The sequence below is a fragment of the Dipodomys merriami genome, unplaced genomic scaffold (assembly GCF_024711535.1).
Source record: "Dipodomys merriami isolate MVZ:Mamm:240054 unplaced genomic scaffold, mDipMer1.0.p SCAF_1304, whole genome shotgun sequence".
Lineage (NCBI taxonomy): Eukaryota > Metazoa > Chordata > Mammalia > Rodentia > Heteromyidae > Dipodomys > Dipodomys merriami.
In genome coordinates this window covers 6,327-29,960 of record NW_027202610.1, presented here as the reverse complement: position 1 = coordinate 29,960, position 23,634 = coordinate 6,327, and positions in this window count along the sequence as shown.

Sequence of the window (23,634 nt, the reverse complement as noted above, 5' to 3'; positions counted from 1 at the left end):
ATGTGGGGCATCTGCTGCAGGACATGCTCCTTGGGGGAGTTATCTACGGGGTCTGGAACTCTGACCTCTTCTCTGGCAGTTTCCAAGGTGTCTTAAAGTTGCAATTCTTCAAAACCTTTCTGCTCCTCCCTCATTTCGTCCACCTCAGAGCCTGAGGCATTTGTATCAGTGGTGGTGGCAGGGGGTTGGAGCCTGCTGTCCGTGCCTTCCCCTGCGAGGAGCAACAGCAGCTCCTGCAGCTCTCTCTTCTCCATCTTCTCCTGAGAGAGCCAGCACATACGCTCGGCTTTCTCCCAACACAGCTCATCCCGGACGAATGTCTGCTCTTTACACCCCATGAGGGACTCCTCGACAGTGCGGATGTGTGCCAACATCTTGTTGTATCGATGGTGGAGCTTATCTGCTGGACTATGGAAGTCCACCTCATCATGCAGGTCATGGACAAAGCAGATTTTCTTCTTGGATGCCCACGTGTCCCACTTCCTATCCCTATGCCTGCTGTGGCAGCTCATGGAGCGGGGGGCCTGTGGCTCCAGCTCTGTCTGGCACTGTGCTGCTGTCCGGCACCTGTGGCAGGGCCACCGCTCCTGCAGCAGGAGTTTCCCCCTGTGGATCTCAGCCTCTGAGAGCGCTCGCAGAGCCACATCCCTCTCAGTCTTGGGGATGTCTCCAGCATCTGCTTGGTCACGTCTGGTGGAGTTACCTCTTCACCTTTTGCTTCTCCATGGCTCATGCCTTTCACTTACCCAGGGAAAGCCAGGAAGCTCAACTGGGCCTGCAGGCACTTCTCCTGTGCTCTGGTGGCTTCCAGGCACTTAAACGTGTCCTGCCACTTTGGGGGCACCACCTGGTCCCCCCAGTTGGTTGGGTCTTTCACTTGCTTCAGCTGCTCCAGCAGCTGGGTCTGCTTCTGCAGGTGCTGCTGCATGGCTTCCTTCTCAGAGTTTAGCCGCTAATTGGAGGCAATGTGCTTCTGACAGGTGGCTCTGAGCTCCCTCCTGCAGCTGGGCCAGGGACTGCTCCTGCAGCTCCTGCAGCTCCCAAGCCACATCTCTCTCTCTCTCTCTCTCTCTCTCTCTCTCTCTCTCTCTCTCTCTCTCTCTCTCTCTCTCTCTCTCTCTCTCTCTCTCTCTCTCTCTCTCTCTCTCTCTCTCTCTCTCTCTCTTGGACACCTCTTTCCATTCCTCTATCTTCTCCTCTAAGTGATCTTGCTGTTCCCACAGATATTCCTTCACCTGCTGCTCTGAGTCCAGGATGCTGGTGAGCTCCTCCTTTCCACCACTCACCCTGTGGAGAGCATCCCACAGCAGGGCCAGCTATTCCTCTGGCTATGGGTCACACACACATGCGCATCATGGGGGGGTCTCAGGGATCTCCTGCTGAAACGTGGCCTTCTCCTCCAGTCTCTGTAGTTGTTTCCACGGCTCAGCGTTCTAGAGACAGAGCCTTTGGTTTTCTGTGACCTGGATGTGACCTTGTTCCTCCAGGTATTTCAACTCCATCTGTGTGTGGTAGGCCTAGGCCTGCAACTGCTGCTCAGACTGTGTTGGCTCTATCAGCTTCCTTCTCAGTTCCCCTAGCTCATTCTCTAGGTCCAGCACCTGCCTCTCCCTTTGCTCCTTCTCCTCTGTCAGTTGGTTCAACTGGTAAGTCAGCCACTGAGCCTCCTCCTTCCATGAGGAACTCTCAATGCACAGATCCTCTGTGAAGGTGTCTCTCTCCAGATTTTCTGAGGTCACCATACAGCTCAGGTTGTCCAGTAGTCTCTTCAGTACCACCTGCCCCACCAGCACTTGTTGGAACTTGCAGATCCTTTTCTTCCGGTTACTCTTCTGTGCCCAGAGTCCTTCCAGATTCTCCTGCAACACTGTGTTCACTTGCTCCAGGTCATTGATGCTTCTGGTCTTTTCCTTGAGCTGACGTGTCACATCATTCAGCTGTTCGAAGAACATTTCAGTCTCCTTCTGTACAGCAGTGACTGCAGAAGTGGCCATCTCCACCTCCGCCATTTGCCACTCTGTAGCCTGCAGGTGGCAGGTGAGAGCTTCTTGCTCCATTTTTTGTCATTGGGCACCTGCTTCACTTAGGCCGTTGCAGATTATAAATCACTTTCTGCAGAAACCAACCTCTGTATGGGTGGCTTATGGATCTCTAGCTCTGTTTTTGGTTCTTCGTGCACCTCAGCTATCTTGTCCCTCTCTTTCTCCATTCGATCCTGCAGGTCTGTCTTTTCCTGCTTCAGTGGTTGGATCTTGGCACAGAGTGCCTGGTTTTCCTCTTTTGCTGCAGTCCAGGGTGGGCACCATTTGTCGCTAGCAAATTTGCAGATCCTTGGTGGTACCGTAACACTATATATTCTTGACACTGTTGGCTTTGACAGTGTTCAAAGGCAGGGGAGGCCCCCAGTCAGCATCACCTTTGGCTGGACCCTCTGTTGAATCACCCTCCCCAGTTGTGTTTGTCTTGGGGATCCCTCACTTTTTCGTGTTCTGTGTTTTCTTGAATGTTACAGGTCTAATGGAAGTATTCTTCTGCCAGTGTTCTGGCAGTAGTTTCTTGCCTTCAGTTCTCTGATGGAGTCTTGTTGTTTCAGACATCTGAGAACTGGAATGTGAAAGATGGGCTGGCCACATTCCCAGGCTCTGGGAAATCCTCTATTCTCCCACTCACTGACAAGCACATCAATTTCCTACTCTACTCCAAAGTTGCCTCAAGTGTCTAGCTCACCACTCAGCCACCTCTACCTTCCTCAACTGCTGGTGGTGGTGTCAACCAACAGAGGGAATCTTGATGCTTGGCAGCATGGAATGTGGGGTGGCCACCATTTTTGTATCCATTGGTCAGAAAGAACAATGAAAGAATGGGATGTGACTGGAATCCTGTGATGAAGGCAGCATGGTCAGAGTCAAGATGACAGAGGCTCCCCCAGCCCCTTTCCCAGGGAACTCACTCCAATGCAGTTGGGGACAAGAGGATGACTTGCTTTACTGGATGGCTGAACAGATTGTTGTGTATGTCTGTTTGTTGCCAGTCCCAGACCTTGAACTCAGGATCTGGCCAGAGTCTGTGAGCTGCCTTTGTTCAAGGCTAGCCCTCTACCACAAGAGCTACACGGCTCTACTTTTGTCTTTTTTGGCACTGAAGTTGGACAGGGGTCTCAAAGACTTTCCTGCCTAGGGTGAATTTGACCATGGTCCTCCCATAACGGCCTTGTAAGTATCAAAGAGGACTGGTGAGAGCCACTGGTACCTGCCTAATCATTAATCTTGCTGGATGGACAAGTGAGTTCCCTAGCCACAGGGTAAAATGGTGGAAGCTGGAGCCCACAGATCAAATCCTGGTCCTGCCACCTCCAAATGGCAGGAGATCCATAGAAACTCATTACTATCTATATGAATACCAATGGATTGTTATGTATGTTATGACTGAATGGACAGTTCTTGAATGATTCTAGGAAAAAATTACATACAATTATAGTAAAGGACATTGATCGATCTTAATCAATACATTATATAGCATTTAAACAATCACATTTATTAACTGTAGGCAGAATGAAATACCTAAGAATTGGGCATAACATAGTATAAAGTTGCCTTTTTTCTGACAGGACTGGGATTGGAAATCTTGGTCTGGGTAACTCTGTTGCACAGTGTGGAAAGGGGAAGCTGGCCTTCTTTAAGTAAAGAAATTCATGTGTGCTCCTTAGGTCTGAAATCGATCCCCAGCACTAGAAAACATCCTATTCATGTTCATTTTAAATATATGATTTATATTTATATACATATGTTGACTCCATATTGCGTTCAGTGTAGTTATTCATTTTATTTTTTGTTTCATTCATGTGATGACTTTATTTTATTCACTATTATGGCACATAGAACATTAATTACATGATTAAATAGGATATAGGTCTGCATATGTATTCCACTTATACCTGACACCCAGGACTTTCACAGAAAAAGAAACAAGTGTCACCATCAGCTTCTTACTCCACGTTCATTGTTTGGGAGTGCTGGCATTTGAACTCATGGCCTACAGGGCCAAATTCATGAATGAGTGAGGGTCAGCATGCCATCATGGGGCAAATTGAGCTGATAGGCAGTTCCTAGGACCTTAGATCGAAACCCAGGGGTTGAGAAAATAAGAACAGATTGACACACAGAAAGTGGTACCCTAATAAATATATGTGTTTATAGAGTGCCAGAGATGTCTATACATTATTCAGTTACATAGACTACATTTCTTGGCCATTTATTATGCCTCCATGTAATTAATGTTATTATTTTCATCCTTAATAAACTATTAAGTAAATCCGTGTCCTGAAATTATTGTATCCTTCTGAAAAACAGTATTCTTTTAATGCTTCATAAGGTATTAAATAAAATCACTCAGCTGACTGAAATCATGAAGTCTAATTTTATATGAGTATCGCTCATGAACAACTCATTGCTCATGACATTGATAACATTCCATCGTTATTCCTGTGGATGAAAACGAGTCTCTTAGGATCTCCCAACATCTGGAAGTGGCATAACTTGGATTTGAACTGTAGGCCTATGTTGCCATGCAGAACTATGGATTCCCCAATAGCCCGCAATTTAAAAAAAATTATTTAGCTCCCTGGTTTGCAATTCATGCCATTTTTTTCTGCCAGGCCTGGGATTGAACTCAAGGTCTGGGTAAATATGCAGCACTGTGAGGGAAGGGAATCTGACAATGCTTGAAGACAAGAAACTCAGGCCTGTTCCCTAGGCCTGAATTCAAGCCTCAGGACTGGAAAAAATACTCCTTATATCCATTTTAAAGATAGGATTTATACTTCCATACAGATATTCAGTCTATATTGTGTTTGGTGTGGTTATTCATTTTATTTCTTGTTTTATTCATTTATTTACCAATTATTTTATTGACTCTGATGATACCTCTACATTTATAACATTGTTTACATCCTATCACATAGCATCCAGATTTGTAGATATGTTCTCCATCATGCCTGACACCAATGACTCTTTCAGGAAAGGAAAACATGTGTCACACTCAGCTTCTTTTTTTTTTTAATTTAATTTTATTTTATTTGAGAACATACTGTACAGAGGGGTTACAATTACATGGGCAGGATAATGCATACATTTCTTACCAAGCATTGCAGCCTCCTCCTTTGTTTACCCTTCACCTCCCTTCCCAGCCTCCCCCCTCCCCCCACCCAATTATACCCCCCTCCCCCTCACACCGACATTGTAAAGCTGGTTTTGACATGACATTTTGTACTTCTCATTGTTGCAACAGGTCCACCTGAATCCTTAAACGACTTGTTTGTCCCCATATCCTCCACATGTTATACTGACATCAAATATAGTGAAAGCGGGGGTTACACTGTGGGGGAGGGACATACAAAGCAACAAAGAAATAATCTTATAAAGGCATTAGAAACACATGCATGAAAGAAACGAAAACATTAAAATACATATTTAAGGGTTCATTTTCCTAACATCACATTATCTGACCTTTTCCACTTGACTCAAACCTATACTAGATATTGCAAATAAGGGAAACCATGGGACCTATGCTTCTTTGGGCCTGGCTTACTTCACTTAATATAATTTTTTCCAAACTTTTCCATTACCTAACAAATGGGGGAAATGTCATTCTTTCTGATGGAGGCATAGAATTCCATTGTGTATATATACCATATTTTCTTGATCCACTCATCTACTGAGGAGCTTCTGGGTTGGTTCCATATTTTAGCTATGGTAAATAATGCTGTAATAAACATAGTTGTGCTGGTAGCTTTAGTGTGGTCTTGTTTGTAAACATTTGGGTAAATGCCCAAAAGTGGGATTGCTGGATCATAGGGGAGATCTATGTGAAGTCTTTTGAGGAACCTCCATACTGCTTTCCAAAGTGGTTGAACAAGTTTACATTCCCACCAACAACGAAAGGTTCCTTTCTGTCCACATCCCCTCCAGCATCTGTTGTTGTTAGAGTTCTTGATTTTTGCTGTTCTAACTGGAGTGAGGTGATATCTCAATGTTGTTTTGATTTGCATTTCTTTTATGGCTAGGGATGTTGAACATTTCTTCATGTGTCTATTGGCCATCCTTCTTTCTTCTTCAGAGAAGCTTCTCTTTAAGACTTTCGCCCACTTATTTATTGGGCAGTTGTTTCTTTGAGGATTTGTTGTTGGGTGGTTTAATTTTTTGAGTTCCAAGTATATTTTAGATATGAGACCCTTGTCCGTTGTATGGCTAGTAAAGATCTTCTCCCAATCGGTGGGCTTTCTATTGATCTTGCTAGCTATGTCATTTGTCCTGCAGAAGCTCTGCAATCTTATGCAATCCCATTTGTCCAACCTTTCTTTGATTTGTTGTGCTTCCGGGTCTCTATTCAGAAAATTTCGGCCTGAGCCAAGGAGACCTAGGGTTTCTCCTATTCCATCCTGTAATGTTTTCAGAGTGTCTGCTTTGAGTTCAAGGTCTTTGATCCATTTGCAGTTGATTCTGGTGCAGGGTGATATATAAGGATCTAGCTTTAGTTTTCTACATGTAGTTAACCAATTTTGCCAGCACCATTTAATGAAGGGGCTGTCTTTCTTCCATTCTATTGTTTTAGCTTCCTTATCGAAGATTTGATAGCTATAGGACTGTAGGTTCATTTCTGGGTTTTCAATTCTATTCCATTGGTCCTGAGGTCTGTTCTTATGCCAATACCAAGCTGTTTTGATTACTATGGCTTTATAGTAGAGTTATCAATTTGGTATTGATATTCCTCCAGCAGTGTTCTTTCCGTTGAGGAGCGTTTTTGCTATTCGGGGTCTTTTATTGTTCCATATGAATTTTTGGATTGCCTCTTCTATTTCCTTGAAGAATGAGGGTGGAATTTTGATAGGTATCGCGTTGAATTTGTAGATAGCCTTGGGAAGTATTGCCATTTTCACGATGTTAATCTTGCGAATCCAGGAGCATGGGAGGTTTTGCATTTTTAAGTTCTGTGTTGATTTCCTTTTTCAAGATTTTAAAGTTTTCATCATAGAGGTCCTTCACTTCTTTGGTTAAGTTAATTCCTAGGTATTTTATTTTTTGTGGGGCTATTACAAATGGAGTTGCTTTCCTAATTTCAGTCACACTTTTCTCATTGTTGGCATACAGAAAAGCCATTGATTTTGGGGGGTTAATTTTATAAACTGAAACTTTGCCAAAGTTTGAAATCAGCTTAAGTACTTTGGGAGTGGAGTCTATGGGACTCTTTAAATACAAGATCATATCATCTGCAAAGAGGGAGAGTTTTATTTCTTCTTTCCCTATTTGGATCCCCTTTATGTCTGCATCTTGTCTTATTGCTGTAGCTAGGCATTCTAATACTAGAATGATGGGAATTGGAGAGAGTGGGCATCCTTGTCTTGTTCCTGAGTTAAGAGGAAATGGCTTTAGTTTTTCACCATTGAGTATAATGCTGGCTGTAGGTTTGTCTTATACAGCCTTTATTGTATTGAGGAATGTTCCATGGATTCCTAATTTTTCAAAACCTTCATCATAAAGGGGTGTTGGATCTTGTCGAATGCTTTTTCTGCATCTATTGAGATAACCATGTGGTCCTTATTCTTGCTCCTGTTGATGTGATGAAAAATATTAATTGATTTGCGTATATTGAACCAGCTTTGCATCCCTGAAATGAATCCTGTTTGATCATGGTGTATGATTTTTTGGATGAATTGTTGAAGTAGATTGGCCAAAATTTTGTTGAGAAGTTTTGCATCAAGGTTCATCAAAGAAATGGGTCTATAGTTCTCTTTCTTTGATGAGTCCCTGCCTGGTTTTGGGATGAGGGTTATGATGGCTTCATAGAATGTGTTCCTTTGTGAGCTTTCTCTTTTAATTTCATTGAAGAGTTGGAGGAGTATTGGTGTGAGCTCTGCTTTGAAGGCCTTGTAAAATTCCGCTGTAAAACCATCTGGTCCTGGACTTTTCTTAGCTGGGAGGTCTCTTATTGCTGTTTCTATTTCAATGCTTGATATGGGCTTGTTAAGCTGGTTTAACTCATCTTGGTTTAGTTCTGACATGTCAATATTTGCTAGGAAAAGGTCCATTTCTGTCAAGTTCTCAAACTGATTAGCATAAAGTTTTGAGAAGTATTCCCTTATAATATTCTGAATCTTGGTTGTTTCCGTGGTGATGTTTCCATTCTCATCTCTGAGTTTATTAATTTGGGTGTGTTCTCTCCTTTTTCTGATAAGGTTTGCTAAGGGTCTGTCAATTTTGTTAAGTTTTTCGAAGAACCAACTCTTTGTTTTGTTGATTCTCTCTATAGTATTTTTGGATTCTAATTCATTTAATTCTGATTTAATTTTGATTATTTCTTTCTGTCTACTCGATTGGGGTTTATCTTGCTGCTCTTTTTCAAGGAGGTTTAGATGTGTCATTAAATTGTTAGTTTCAGATCTCTCCAATTTGTTGATGTAGGAGCTCAGAGCTATAAACTTGCCTCTGAGTACTGCCTTTGCTGTGTCCCAGAGGAGCTGGTAATTTGTGTGTTCATTTTTGTTGAATGGCATGAACATTTGAATTTCCTTTCTAATCTCTTCCATGAGCCACTCATGATTCAGCAGTGTGTTGTTCAGCGTCCATTTAATACCGGACTTTCTTTGGTGGCTTTTGGTGTTGAGATCTAATTTTATTCCCTTGTGGTCCGAGAGAATGCAAGGTATAACTTCAATGTTTCTGAATTTAGACAAGTTTGCCTTGTGTCCTAAAATGTGGTCTATTTTAGAAAATGTTCCATGTGCTGCTGAGGAGAACGTGTATTCTGATGCTGCTGGGTGAAATGTTCGGTAAATGTCTGTTAAGTCTAGTTGATCTATGCAGCTGTTAAGATCTGCGGTTTCTCTGTTGAGTTTTTGCCAAGTTGATCTATCTAGTGAGGAGAGTCGTGTGTTAAAATCCCCAACAATTAATGTCTTTGTATCTATATGGGATTTGATGGAAAGTAGGCTTTCTTTGATAAATTTGGGTGCTCCATTGTTTGGCGAATAGATATTTAGAATTGTAATATCCTCCTGAAGGAGAGATCCTTTAATTAGTATGTAGCGACCTTCTGTATCTCTTCTCACGAATTTTAATTTGAAGTCTATTTTATCTGATAATAGGATTGCAACTCCCGCCTGTTTATGAGAGCCGTTTGCTTGGTAGATTTTGTTCCAGCCTTTAACATTGAAAATGTGTTTGTTTTTATGGGTAAGATGTGACTCCTGCAGGCAGCAGATAGAAGGGTCTTGTTTTTTAATCCAACTAGACAGTCTATGTCGCTTAATTGGAGAGTTCAGTCCGTTAACGTTAAGAGATAGGACTGAGAGTTATTTGGGAGTTCCTGCCATGTTATCCACCTTCTTGGGGGCTGCGAAAACTGGGTTCTTCCTATGATTCTTGGATTCTCAGTTTGGGTGCAGTTTCTTGGCCTTTGTTGTGGTCTTGTTGATTTTCTATGTGTAGGACATCTTTAAGAATCTTTTGAAGGGCTGGTTAGGTGGAGATGTATTGTTTCAGTTTTTCTTTGCTATGGAAGGTTTTTATTTGGCCTTCAGTTATGAAGGAGAGTTTAGCTGGGTACAGTATTCTTGGTTGATAGTTGTTTGTTTTTAGGGCATGGCATACGTCATTCCAGGCTCTTCTTGCTTTGATTGTCTCTGCTGAGAAATCTGAGGTGATTCTAATTGGTTTTCCTTTATAGGTGATTACCCTTTTCTCCCTGACAGCTTTAAGGATCTTTTCCTTGTTCTGAGTTGATCCTGTGTGGATTATAATGTGAAGGTGGGATGTCCTATTCTGGTCTGGTCTATTTGGGGTTCTAAAAGCTTCTTGTATCTGAATAGGCCTATCTTTTTGTATGTTTGGGAAGTTCTCTGCTAGGATCCTGTTAAACAAATTTCCTAGACCATTAACTTCTGTTTCTAGGTGCTCCTCTACACCCATTATCCTTAGATTGGGCCTTCTGATGGTGTCTTCCAGGTGTTGGATAGACCTATCATATTTCTTGGACTTGTCTTGGATGGTTGTACGTTCTTTCTCTATAATATCTAGGCTGTCTTCAATCCCTGAGATTCGATCTTCTGCATGGTTTAACCTGCTGTCAAGACTCTCTACTTTGTTTTTTATCTCTTTTCCTTCTAATTGGTCAACTTTGATGGCTTCAAGTTCTTTGTTGAAGCTCTGTTTTAGGTCTTGTATGAATTTCTTTACTTCCTTAATTTGGTGTTCAGTGTTTGTTCTCAAATCACTTAGTTGATTGGTTATGGTTTCTTTGGACTCCCATTCCTTCTGTTGGGTTCCATTCAGCATTCCCTTTGTGGTCTCCCTGACTTCCTTCAGCTCTTTGTTAATGGATTCCATGAATGCCTTTAGTGATCTTTGTGTATTCTCTACCTGGTCTCTCAATTCCTGAATTACTCTTTGATTAGTTTCCTCCCGTCTGTGGGATTCCTGCAGTTCTCTTTTTCCCGTTCGTGGGATTCCTGCAGTTCTCTTTGAGTGTTCTCTGCCTGCTCACGCCATTCCTCCGTTTCTCTTTGAGTATTCTCAAGTTGTTCACACAAATCCTGTATCAGTTTTTGAGTAGCTTCCTCAAGCTTATGATATTCCTGTATAAACTTCTGGGATGCCTCCTCTCTCTCCCTATCACGCTCATACAGAGTCCTTTGTACATTGTCAAACTTCTCATTTATCATGTTTGCTAGTAGTGTTTGTAGAGCTATTTGGGAACTCTCCTCTGGATTATTCTTTATCTGTTCTAATCCCTGATTATCAAGGTTGGGAATTGAGATACCCGAATTTGCCATTTTTCTTGTGTTTTTCCGGCTTACTCTGCCCATTTGAGATGAACATTGCACCAGTTTTGTGCTAGAACACTATCTTAAGGCAACCATCAACCAACGTTTGCGTTTGTACAGTCAATAGTCTACAGATACAATCTAGTTCAACAGATACATCTATTCAACATCAAACAACTATATGTTAAAGGACTTCGAACCGCAGAAAAGAATTTGGAAAACCAGAAATTATTAGGATTAGGGAGAGATGTGGGTAAAAAATAGGAATAGATTGGTGTGGGGAGGCACAGGGAGAGTTAACTATGTCCTAATCCCAATGCAGGAAATGGGTTGGGTAGGATGCAAGTAGAGTGAGAGAGAATAAGAAGAGACGGAAAGGGGAATGAAAAGAGACCAGAAAAAAAAATAGAAACGTAAAAATTAATGTTATTATAGAGATTAAAAGACCGTCTATTTAGAGAGGAATGTGAATATGTTCAGAGAAGGGGAGGGACATAGAGGAGATGTGAAAAGCTTTAAGGATGGGAACGGGAGAAGAAAAGATCAGAAGTTCAGTAGAGCTAGATAAAAAACAAAAAGATAATTAAGAAAGGAAGAAAAAGAGAAAGAAGACAAGAAAAGAAAGGAAAACGCTCATTCACATATTCCTAAAATAAAAATTATAAGATGAGAAAAAAAAAAGTTACTGGAAAACAATTATTTTTTCAGAAGAGGCAAAAATTAAAGATTAATAAAAGTTTTAGAAGGGAAATATATATATATATGGTAACAAAATACAAAAAACAAACAAAAAAAAAAAGAAGAAAAAGAAAAAAAAAGTATTTTGATTTTTTTGGGGGGGGAGGGTAAGGGTGGGAAGAATCCTGTATCTCCCTTTTGTCTGTAACCAGTCTCTTGTTGGAGTCTCTGGTCAGCTTGAGGTCCTGTGGCTTGATTGGTTTCTTAAGTCGGTTGGTTGGAAGAGGTAGAAAAATGCTCTGCTTTACCCAAGATTTTGAGATCCCCCTCTCAGGTTAGTTTTCTGGGAGGGTGATCTGCTTTGAGAATCACAAAAGAGGGGGATGTGGTGATGAGGCTAGGTTCTGGGTAGAGTTGGGGCCTGTCAACAAACAGTAGCTTTTCCCTGGGGCTATTTTGTGATAAAGCTCACAGCGCCCAGCCTGGAGCCATTCTCAGGGTTTCTATTTTTCAATTGATTGTGGTGGCTGCTAGAGGGAGGGACTGCCTCTGGCTCTGGTTAGCCAGTGAGGCAAGCCACTCCAATGGCTGGCGCCTGAGCTGGGTGACTTTTCCCTGGATGGAGCTGAGTCTGGCAGGTCACTTCGCCGTTAAGTTCTTGTGACCTGCTAAATGACTCGTTTTATTCTAATTCCTGAGCTGGAGCTAGCAGCTCCTCCGAACTTTGTCGGTATCCAAGATGGAGATCACCGGTGCTGGGGGGGAGGCGTGGCCTTCCCTCCTCTGCTCCCTGAGAAGGAGTGAGGATGTCGGGCTGGTACTCACGCCGAGTCTTGGATCCTGGGTCGTCTCTGGTCTGCAAACAGCAGGATGAAGATGTTTGCTCCTTGTTGGTTCTTGTTGGTGTTGAGTAGAATCCGCTCATCCGCTGTGTCTGGCTCCTTCGTCCCGGACTCTCTGTGTCTCAGGTATGACCCCGCGGTGGTGGTTGCCGCCGCGACCCTGCCGCCGCAGCGGCAGCTGATGTGTTTCCTTGGCTTTCCCTCTCTTGACTAACTCTCTGTCCTGTGATGGCACACTTGGTGTGATTCTCTGGCTTAGGACTGTTCACTGGAACTCTATAACTGCTTTCTATGTGAGAGCTTGTTCAGATTCCAGCTTCTCCTCCGCCATCTTCCCGGAACATTCCCACAGTCGGCTTCTTACTCCAAGATTAAAATTTTGGCTGGGATCTGAACTCAGGGCCTAACAGGCCCAATTCACGAATGGATGATTGTGAGCATTGGAGACTTAGCCAATGAAGCTGTCAGTTGGCTCCCAAATGCTGATATCCATCCCCAGGTTTGGCCAAAACAGTGATACATGGATATGCAGACGGTGTTATACAAATAAATATGTATTGGTAAAGAGTGCCAGAGCCGTCCAGCTATGATTAAATGATATCTACTATGTTCCTACCAATTCTTAGTCATTTATTAAACTGCCATTAAAGGAATATTATTCTTTTCATGCTTAATAAACTATTAATTAGGATCAATCAGGTTCCTAGGATTATTGTATCTAATTTTAGACTAGACTGAAGCATGAACTACTCTTTCAATTGGTATTCCTATGCGTAGGAACCAGTCTCTTCTCATCTGCCATTGGTAGGTGTCAGGACTGGGATTTGAACCCAGGACCTATATTGACAAGTTGGCTTATGGCTTCACTTATACCCTGCCAGGTTTCAGTAATGGCAGCTCAGTTCCAGTTTGCAACCGTGTCATTCAGACCCAGGATGGTCACCGTGCAAAGAGAAAAATGTAAAACCCCCAGCACTCTGCAGCTCACCACTTTTTGTTCTATCCTACTTTTTTTTTCTTCCTGCAAGCCCTGTGTGCCGAGGATCACAGGATCAGCTATGGGTCCAGAGGTGCACCCCAGCCTAGGGCTATTGAAGCTGAAGCAGAGTTGCAAATACCTGTGTTCAAGTCCCGTGTTGTCAAAATAAAGAATAAATAAAAATTTAATTAATTATTTAACTAAATTAAAAAAGGAATAAAGCTCTCTGGTTTGGAATTTCTGCCAGTTTTCTTTCCTAGCCTGGGATTTTAACTTAAGGTCTTGGTAAATATTTATCAATATGCCGGAAAGTGAAGAGTTGCCACTTCTTGAGATCAAACCTCATGCAAAGCCAAAAATAAAAAAATTAAGTGAATGAGCTTGAAAGGGGGAGTAGTTGTGGAGATGGGAAGGAATGCATGGTAGGGGGAAATCAAAGAAGGAGGCAACAATGTTGAATAGGAAATATACTCATTACATTGATCATTTAACTGTAACTTCTCTGTACAACGGTTTTACAATACAAATTGAAAAAATAGTACTCAGAGAAGTATTTGGGAGGTAAAGGAAAGATGTCGGAATAGATGTACAAAATTCTACACTGCTTTTATTAATGTTCAGTATGGAACTGAATAAAAATAACTGCTTCCATTAAAAAAAATTAAGTCACTGTCTTGGACCTGGGGACAAGTTTTTCCATCATTGCTGGGATTTGATCTCACCATCCAGGTAAATCTTTTGCACCATGGGTGAAGGAAAAGCTCACAGTCCTTGAGGAAAAGAAATTTAGGCTAGAGACAACAGGGTCTCAATGAAGGCCCTGCAATGGAAAAATATTTCTATCTAGGTAGAATATATGATATATATTTACATATGTAAGTTTACATATTATGATTTTTATTATTGATTTTGCATTTATTTTATTTTTTACTTGATTCATTTATTGCTTATTGTATTTAGTATTATTTTACACATAATATTTAGTATAGGTTGTATATCTATTATAAAATTATACACAATAATTTAGGACATGGACTCGTTTTTCATTAATACTTTTTAAGTGTTGAACATGATACATAATTAAATGGAAGCATTTGTCATAGTCTTCACATGTTTTGATCTCTCCCAAGTATGAGCTTTGTCTTATTTATCTTTGGAAACCTTCCTATAGAGATTTCTGTAGATGATTTATACTTAGAAGCCTTTTCTTGAGGATAGGCAAGTTGAGGGATAAAATTTTAAGGGTGGGGCTAGAAATTTGGCTTACTGGTAGAGAGCTTGCTCAGGATTCATGGATGCCAGGGTTAGAATCCTCAGTGCCACAACTCAGAAAAAGCCAAAAGCTGTAGAGTGGCTAAAGTGGTAGAGTGCTAACCTTGAGAAAAAGAAGCTCAGAGACAGTACCCAGGCCCTAAGATCAAGCCCCAGGACTGTCAGAAAAAATACGTCATGTGCCGTTGCCTCAAACTGGAACATTAGCTTCTCAGGAGGCTGAAAACTGAAGACCACAGTTCAAAGACAGCCTAGGCAAGGAAAGCCTGTTAGACTCTTCTCTCCAATGAACCACAAAGAGACCCCATGTGATGCTATGCCTCAAGTGATAGAGTCTTTGCCTTAAGCTGAAGGGCTCAGGTATAGTGCCTAGGCTTGAGTTTAAGACACACATCAGTGGAAAAAGTGAGGGTTGACCAAAGTATTTTTCCTATTTGCTAATTAGGAGAACATTCTCTGGAAAATGAATGCTGATATACACCAGAATTGGAGTCAGAGCTCCAGGTTGAAGTGTAGAACACCCATATGCCCAGCCTTTCAGGCTCTAGCATTATAACCGTGTGTCCTACAGAGTTCTGAAAAGTCCAACGTTGAAAAGCTTAATACGTTCCCCAAGCCCTTTGTGATAAGCAGTTGACATATATTGTTAATGTCATTATATTTCTGAACCTAGCAGAGCACCAGTAGCTCATGCCTGTCACCCTAGCTCAGGAGACTGAGGTCTGAGGATCACAGGGTGAAGCCAACCAGGGCCGGAAAATCTATGACACTCTGACTTCCAGTTGTGAAAGGTCATATTTTCAAGAGCTTCCTGGGTTTCCCTTGGTGATGAGAAATCACTTGCACTCTAAATGTTCTTAGAATTCTTGAGCTATAGAAGCATGAAAGAAACATTATTGACCCATCCTGGGTTCAAATGAAGTTCTCAGAATCCAAGCCCTAGCCATGTTAGCAGGATGAACTCCAGTGTAACTCTATTTGAAGGCAGAAAACGGTTGCAAAAGCCAAGCTAGGTGAAGAGACCTAGGCCTGCAGGATTAGGAGGCAGAATGTACACACTCAACAGGAAGTGAGCTGCAAAACCACTTCATTCATTCCAGGCACGGCCAGAAATGAGGGGAAACTGGAAACATTTGTTACAGTTACAACAATGTCAGGCTTTTCTCAGCCTCTTCAAACACTGACTAATTATCCTTCCTTCCTCAAGTGAAGGAACCTCAGGCTATCTTTAGGATACCAATAGAGAGGCATTTAGTGGGGGAGAGGGGAGGAACAGAGTAGAAAAACCCTGTTCTTTGGTCTTAGGGAGTGGGTTCTTGACTCTCCATCTGTCAGATTTGAAAGCCGTTCTTCTACCTCTACCAGACCATTCTCCTTCCTTTATTCTCCACATCATTAATGTAAATCCCCAGTCCAAGGAGAGGCAGGACCTTTGCTCTTCTGTCTCCAAGCACCGAAGTTAGAACCTGGCTCTGCCCTCTTGACTCTGGGGCCCTGCCTGAGAACTGGGAAAGAGACAATCTTCCTGCTCTGTAGTTGTTTGAAGGAGATGCTGGTGGACTAGCACACTGCAGAAGGCCTTATGACCGGGACTTGGTCTCTTCTTTCCTCCTGACAACCAAGACCAGATTAATCTATCTATCTATCTATCTATCTATCTATCTATCTATCTATCTATCTATCTATCTATCTATCTATCTATCTATCTATCTATCTATCATCTATCTACCTACCTACTTACCTACCTACCTACTTACCTGGCTATCTCTTTGCCGGTTGTTGGGTTGAAATCAAGGCTTGGGTACTGGCTCTAGAACTCTACTACTTGAGCCACAGCACCAATTCTGGCTTTTTCTGTGTATGTGCTACTAAGCAATCAAACCCAGGGCTCTTTGAATGCTAGGCAAGACTCTCTCACTAATCCACATTCCCAGCCCACTCATCTATTTCTTTCCTTTTCTTTTTTTTGGTCCGGTAATGGGGCCTGAACTCTGGACCTGGGAACTGTCCTTCAGCTCTTCAGCTCAAGCTAGCACTCTACCACTTGAGCCACAGTGCCACTTCCCGGTTTTGTTCTTTTGTGCTTATGTGGTGCTGAGAAATCGAACCCAGGGCTCTACCACTGAGCCACCTTCCCAGCCCCCTCATCTTTTTCTTAATGGTATTTTTTACATAAGTATGCTGCCATCTTACGCCCCCAATTTTAAATTTCTGAATACAGGTTACTTCTAAGAAACCTGATGTTCTCTTCGCCTGCCTGTTTTGTGACTGTTCCTGCATTGGCCTCATAATAAATTGAAACAAAGGCTGTTGAAGGTGACCTGTTTTAGTCCGATGACTGCACAGATTGTTCTGTATGCCTTTTTGTTTCCAGTCCAGGACCTTGAACTCAGGTTCTGGGCACAGTCCTTGAACTGCTTTTGTTTAAGGCTAGCCCTCTACCACAGGAGCCATATGGCTCTACTTCTGGCTTTGTTGGCACTAAAGTTGGACAGTGGTCTCAAGGACTTTCCTGCCTAGGGTGACTTTGAACATGATCCTCCTATCATAGCTTTGTAAGTACCAAGGAGGACTGCTAAGAGCCACTGGTGCCTGACTAATCACTGGTCTTGCTGATGTTCTTAGACAGACTGGTGAATTCCCTATCCTCAGGTTTAAGTGGGGGGGTGGAGCCCACTGTTCCAATCTTGGTCCTGCCACCTCCATAGGGCAGGAGACCCTAAGAAATTCATTCATATCCATATGAATACTAATGGAAAGTGATATATGTCATGATTGAGTGGGCAGTTCCTGGATTATTCTAGGATAAAATTATACACAATTTTATTATAGTACACTTATCGATTTTTATTAATACTTCATGAAGCATTTAAACAATCACTTTCTTTAAATGAAGACATAATGAAATACCTAAGAATTGGGTGTCACATAGTTTAGAGATGCCATTTTTTTCTGCCAGGACATTCTTTAGTTAATTGGTATACCATTTTCTGAATGTAGTTTGGTATATGAAACAAGGATAAATTATACCTGAAGAGTTTTTATCAGAAATGCTTATAGCAAAATGTAGAGGTAAAGCCAAATTATGTATATTTGAAGAAAATGCTTGGTGAGTCCTCTTCCCACATTCCCCATTCCCTTCATGAGAATAACACACATTGTAAGGAAATGCTTAGAGTGTTTTGGAGATATATGTTGACTTTAAACCAGTGAGTGACTCTATGCTGCATTGTGTTTATATACAAAAAAGCTAAATTCTTACTTTATCATTTTTCTTAGGCTTTATACTCAGATTTAATCTCTGATGGGTGACAAATAAAGATATAAACATTTTTAACAGTGATTGGGAGGTGGGTCGGGGGGAGGCTGGGAAGGGATGGGAAGAGTAAACAAAGGAGGAGGCTACAATGATTGATAAGAAATGTTCTCACTATCTTGCCCATGTAATTGTAACCCCTCTGTACAATATTTTCACAATAAAAAATTTAAAAAAAAACATTTTTTAACAGTGGCTAAATTTAGGCTGAGAAATCTAGGTACAATGATACTCATGCATATAGGCCTCATCAGTCATGAGACAATGATATCAAAATGTTACCAATGCTTATTGTCATGCTTATGAGATTTTGTGTATTATAACCAGTGGTTATTAGAATTTTTTGTAATCAACATTGTTTCATGGGTTAGGAACAGAAGTGAGACATTGTACTCAGAACAAAATTTAAGGAGGCATCTAATTAGTTACCAAGATATAAATCATGTAACACAATGTTATAAAAATTCCAGCTGAAAAAAATGAACATTTACTATAAATACAGAATCAGTATGACTGATTTTTCGTTTACCCAAGTTGTAATATGGCTTGCATGATGACTTTTCTGGTTATATGTTTAGTTAGGTCTTGATATTTAGTTGAAGTAATGTTCTTTCATATATTCATTTGTCAGATCAAAGAGGAAATGAATTTCATGCCAGAGTAAACATCCATAATAATGTTACAGATGTATCCTACTACTTTGCCAAAGTTTCAAATCAGCTCAAGTAACTTGGGTCTTTTTTTTTGGATCTAACTAAATAGTTATGCAATTTTGTCAGTACTAAACAGATTTTGACCACTATTTATTGAACTATTACATTCCAAAAACTGCTTTTTTTTCATGAGATTTTTAATTTCATTTATATCATGTGTTGATGTTTTCCTTTAGATAAGCCACATTCAGTCTTCTACAAAGTGTAATTTGGAGTAGTTTAAAATTATGTGCACTCAGCTACACTGCTCAGATTCTATTATTTGCATATTTTTTCTTGTTAAATCAGCAAGAATTAGTTCTCAATATGGATACTATTGTACTTATTCATTGCCTTTCTGAATTGTTTAAATATGTCATGATTTTGTTATTTTATTCTTTTAAATATGTGCAGATCTCTCTCCGCATACAGTCACATTTGTTTTAAACAATTTGATCCATTCAAGGGATTTGCTATATTAGGATCATCTAGATGAATTTAATTACAAATTAACACAACCGGTTTTCTGAGACACAATTATCTTTATGGTTCTACTCCAAGTTAACATGTATTTGAGGTTTTTGTGCTTAAAACAAACTGTGCACAACATGTTTTTGTTCATGGGGAAGTTCTAGTTTGTTGGTTGTTTTTCCAGTTGTGGTGACTTCAACATATGTGTGCATTTTATTACAATTGTTTTGTGTCTATATTTTGTTTCATATAACAGAAATTACACAAAGAATCAGTGATTTAGAATGTTTCAGAATACAATTCTAAGAGAGACATTTGACATTTTTTGACAGCTGGGAATGGACAGGTCTTCATAGTGGAGGGGGTAGCAGAATAACCGAGACATTGCTTGACATGATTTGAATTTTTCCTCCTCTTGCCTCACTATTTCCAATAATATTACTTCAAAGTCTTTGGTGAAAAGAAAATAATTTTGTCTGTATGAACTCAGAATTTTTGGCTCAATTGAGACACAGTGCACATTCATATTCATTTTAACTCGAAAATCATCTTTCCTTCATTTAAAATCACAGATGTGAATAAAATGCTAAAATAGCATCTACTAATTTATGTGAAATGGTCCAAATTATTTTCACTTCACACCATATGTAATATAGAGTGTGATAATAAAAATGAATAATATAGTATGTAATAATTAACTTTGGGAAAGTCAATTACACTGGATTTTTGTGAGATATTGAGTAATAGTAAAACTTTGATTCTGTTAAAAAATTCAATTACATCTAAAAATAACTCATAGTTATAAACTAATGCTGAAAAAAATATTCTTTACTGGAAAAAGCCAGAAGTTTCTATAAGTTTGCTTTTCGAAAATTCTCTTGGATCTGGGCTGTGGTGGCTCATGCCTGTAATCCTAGCTACCCAAAAGTCTGGGATCTGAGGATAGTGGTTCAAAGCCAGCTTGGGAAGAAAAGTCTGTGAGACTCTTATCTCCAATGTATCTCTTGAAAACTAGAAATAGCACTGTGGCTCAAATGGTACAGTGGTATCCTTGAGCTTAAGAACTGAGGGACAGGGGCTGGGAAGGTGGCTCAGTGGTAGAGTGCTTGCCTTGCATGCCTGAGGACCTGGGTTCGATTCCTCAGCACCACATTAAGCAAAAAGAAAAAAGCCGGAAGTGGCGCTGTGGCTCAAGTGGTAGAGCGCTAGACTTGAGCTGAAGAGCTGAGGGACAGCGCCCAGGCCCAGAGTTCAGGCCCCAAGACCGGACCCCCCCCCCAAAAAAAAAAAAGAACTGAGGGACAGTGCCCAGGCCCAGAGTTCAAACTTCATGTTCAAACTTCATGACCGACAAAAAAAAATTGACATTGGGGCTGGGAAGGTGACTCATTGGTAGAGCGCTTGCCTTACATGCATAAGGCCCTGGGTTCGATTCCTCAGCACCCCACAAAAAAAAAAAAGAAAAAAACCCACAATTGGCGCTGTGGCTCAAGTGTTAGAGTGCTATCCTTGAGCTGAAGAGCTGAGGGACAGTGCCCATGCCCATAGTTAAGGCCCCACCACCGGATCCAAAAAAAAAAATATTGACATGGATTTTTACTTTATTATTTCATGATTTTTATTATGAAAATACATACAGAGGGGTTACAATTACATGAACAGGTAATTAGTACATTTCCTATCAACATTGTTGCCTCCTGCTTTGTTTCCCCTTCCTATCCCTTCCCATCTCCCCTTCTGGGCCTATCCACCCCCCCCATGCCAAAGTTGTAAACTTTGGTTTTTGACATAATGCTTTGTATATGTCATTGTTGCAATAGGTCCACCTGTATCCGAATTTGTTTTTCCCATGCCCCCCACAAATTATACCAACATCAAATACAGTGAAAATAGGGGTTATACCGTGGGGGATGGACATACAAAGCAACAAAAAATCATCTTATAAATATGCTAGAAACAATAGCAGAAAAGAAAAAAAATGAGTCTTTATCTTGGGGTTCATTTTGCCTAACATCAGCTTAGGTCTAACAGTTACAGTTTGTCTCAGACATATAATGGTTATTTCAAATAATAGAAAACATAGGACCTATTTTCTTTGGGCCTGGATTACTTCACTTAATATATTTTTTTCCGAGGCTTTATATTTCTTAACAAATGGGGCAATGCCATTCTTTCCGATGTAGGCATAGAATTCCATTGTGTATATATATCACATTTTCTTGATCCATTCATCTACTGAGGGGCATCTGAGTTGGTTCCATATCTTAGCTATGGTAAATAATGCTGCAATATGGGAGGGGAAGGTGGCTCAGTGGTAGAGCACTTGCCTCGCATGCATGAAGCCCTGGGTTCGATTCCCCAGCACCACATAAGCAAAAAGAAAAAAACCGGAAGTGGTGCTGTTGCTCAAGTGGTAGAGCGCTAGCCTTGAGCTAAAGAGCTGAGGGACTGCGCCCAGGCCCAGAATTCAGGCCCTCCCACCGGACCCCCCACCAAAAATAAATAATGCTGCAATAAATATAATTGTGCTGGTAGCTTTAGTATGTTCTTCTTTGTGATCATTTGGGTAAATGCCCAACAGGGAGCTCTATGTAGAGTCTTTTGAGGAACATCCATACTACTTTACAAACTGCTTGAACAAATTTACAGTCCCATCAACATCCCCTCCAGCTTCGGTTGTTATTAGAGTTCTTGACTATAGCCATTCTAACTGGGGTGAGGAAGTATCTCAGTGTTATTTAAATTTGCATTTCTTTTATGGCTAAGGAGATGGAGCATTTCTTCATTTGTCTATTGGCTATATTTCTTTCTTCTTCAGAGAAATTTTTCTATAAATCTTTAGCCCACTTCTTTATTGGGTAGTTGTTTCTTTGAGGATTTGTTGTTGGGGGATTTAATTTTTTGAATTCCAGGTGTATTTTAGATATGAGACCCTTGTCCATAGTATGGCTAGAGAAGACTTTTTTCCAATGTGTGGGTTCTCTATTGATCTTCTTACTTTTGCCCTTTGCCACACAGAAGCTCTGCAATTTCATGCAATCCCATTTGTCCAACCTTTCTTTTATTTGTTGTGTTTCTGAGTCTCTTAAGAAAATTTCAGCCTGTGCCAAGGAGACCTACTGTATCTCCTATATTGTACAGTAATGTTTTCAGGGTGTCTCTTTTGACTCTGAGGCCTTTGATTAATTTGGAGTTGTTTCATGTGCAGGGTGATAGAGAAGGATCTAGCTTTAGTTTTCTGCAAGTGATTAACCAGTTTTACCAGCAACATTTACTGCAGAGGCTGGCTTTTTTCCATTCTATTTTTTAGCTCCCTTATCGAAGTTTAGGTGGCTATAGGTCCATTGGTACATTTGGGGGTTTTCAGTTCTATTCCATTGGTCCTGAGGTCTGTTCTTATACCAGGACCAAGCTGTTTTGATTACTATGGTTTTGTAGTAGAGTTTGAAATTTGGTATTGATATTTCTTGAGCACTGTTCTTTCTGTTGAGAATTGTTTTAGCTATTCGGGGTCTTTTATTGTTCCATATGAAATTTTGGATTGCCTCTTCTATTTCCTTGATGAATGAGGATGGAATATTGATAGGTATCGCATTGAATTTGTACATAGCCTTGGGAAGTATTGCCATTTTCACAATGTTGATCCTTCAAATCCAGGGTCATGGGAGGTTTTTGCACTTTCTAAGGTCTGTTTTGAATTCCTTTTTAATGTTTTTTTTGTTTTTAATGTTTTTAATGTTTTTAATGTTTTCATTATAAAGATCATTTACTTCTTTGATTAAGTTAATTCCTAGGTATTTTATTTTTGGGGGGTCTATTACGAATGGAGTTGCTTTCCTGATTTTACCCACACTTTTCTCATGTTGACATACGGAAAAGCTATTGATTTTAAGATTTAATTTTATACCCTGCTACTCTGTCAAAGTTTTGAATCAGCATGAGTAATTTGGGAGTGGAGTGCGAGGGATTCTTTAAATACAAGATCATGTCATCTGCAATGAGGGAGAGTTTTACTTCTTCTTTCCTTATTTGGATCCCATTTATGTTTGCATCTTGTCTTATTGCTGTAGCTAGGCATTCTAATACTAGGTTGAGGAGAAGTGGAGAGAGTGGATATCCTTGTCTTGTTCCTGAGTTTAGAGGAAATGACTTTAGTTTTTCACCATTAAGTATAATGCTGGCTGTAGGTTTGTCATATTCAGCCTTTATTGTATTGAGGCATATTACCTGGATTGATAGCTTTTCCAGAGACTTCATCCATCATAAAAGGGTGTTGGATCTTGTCAAGTGCTTTTCCTACATCCATTGAGATAACCATGAGGTTCTTAATCATAACCAAAGGTCAATAAAGAAATGTATGCATTATCCTGCCCATGTAATTGTAGCCCCTCTGTACAGTATGTTCTCAAATAAAATAAAATTTAAAAAAAAATGTTCTGAATCTTGGTTATTTCTGTGGTGATGTTTCCATTCTCATCTCTGGGTTTATTTATTTGTGTGTGTTCCTTCCTTTTTCTGATAAGATTTGGTAAGGGTCAATTTTCTTAATTTTTTCGAAGAACAAACTA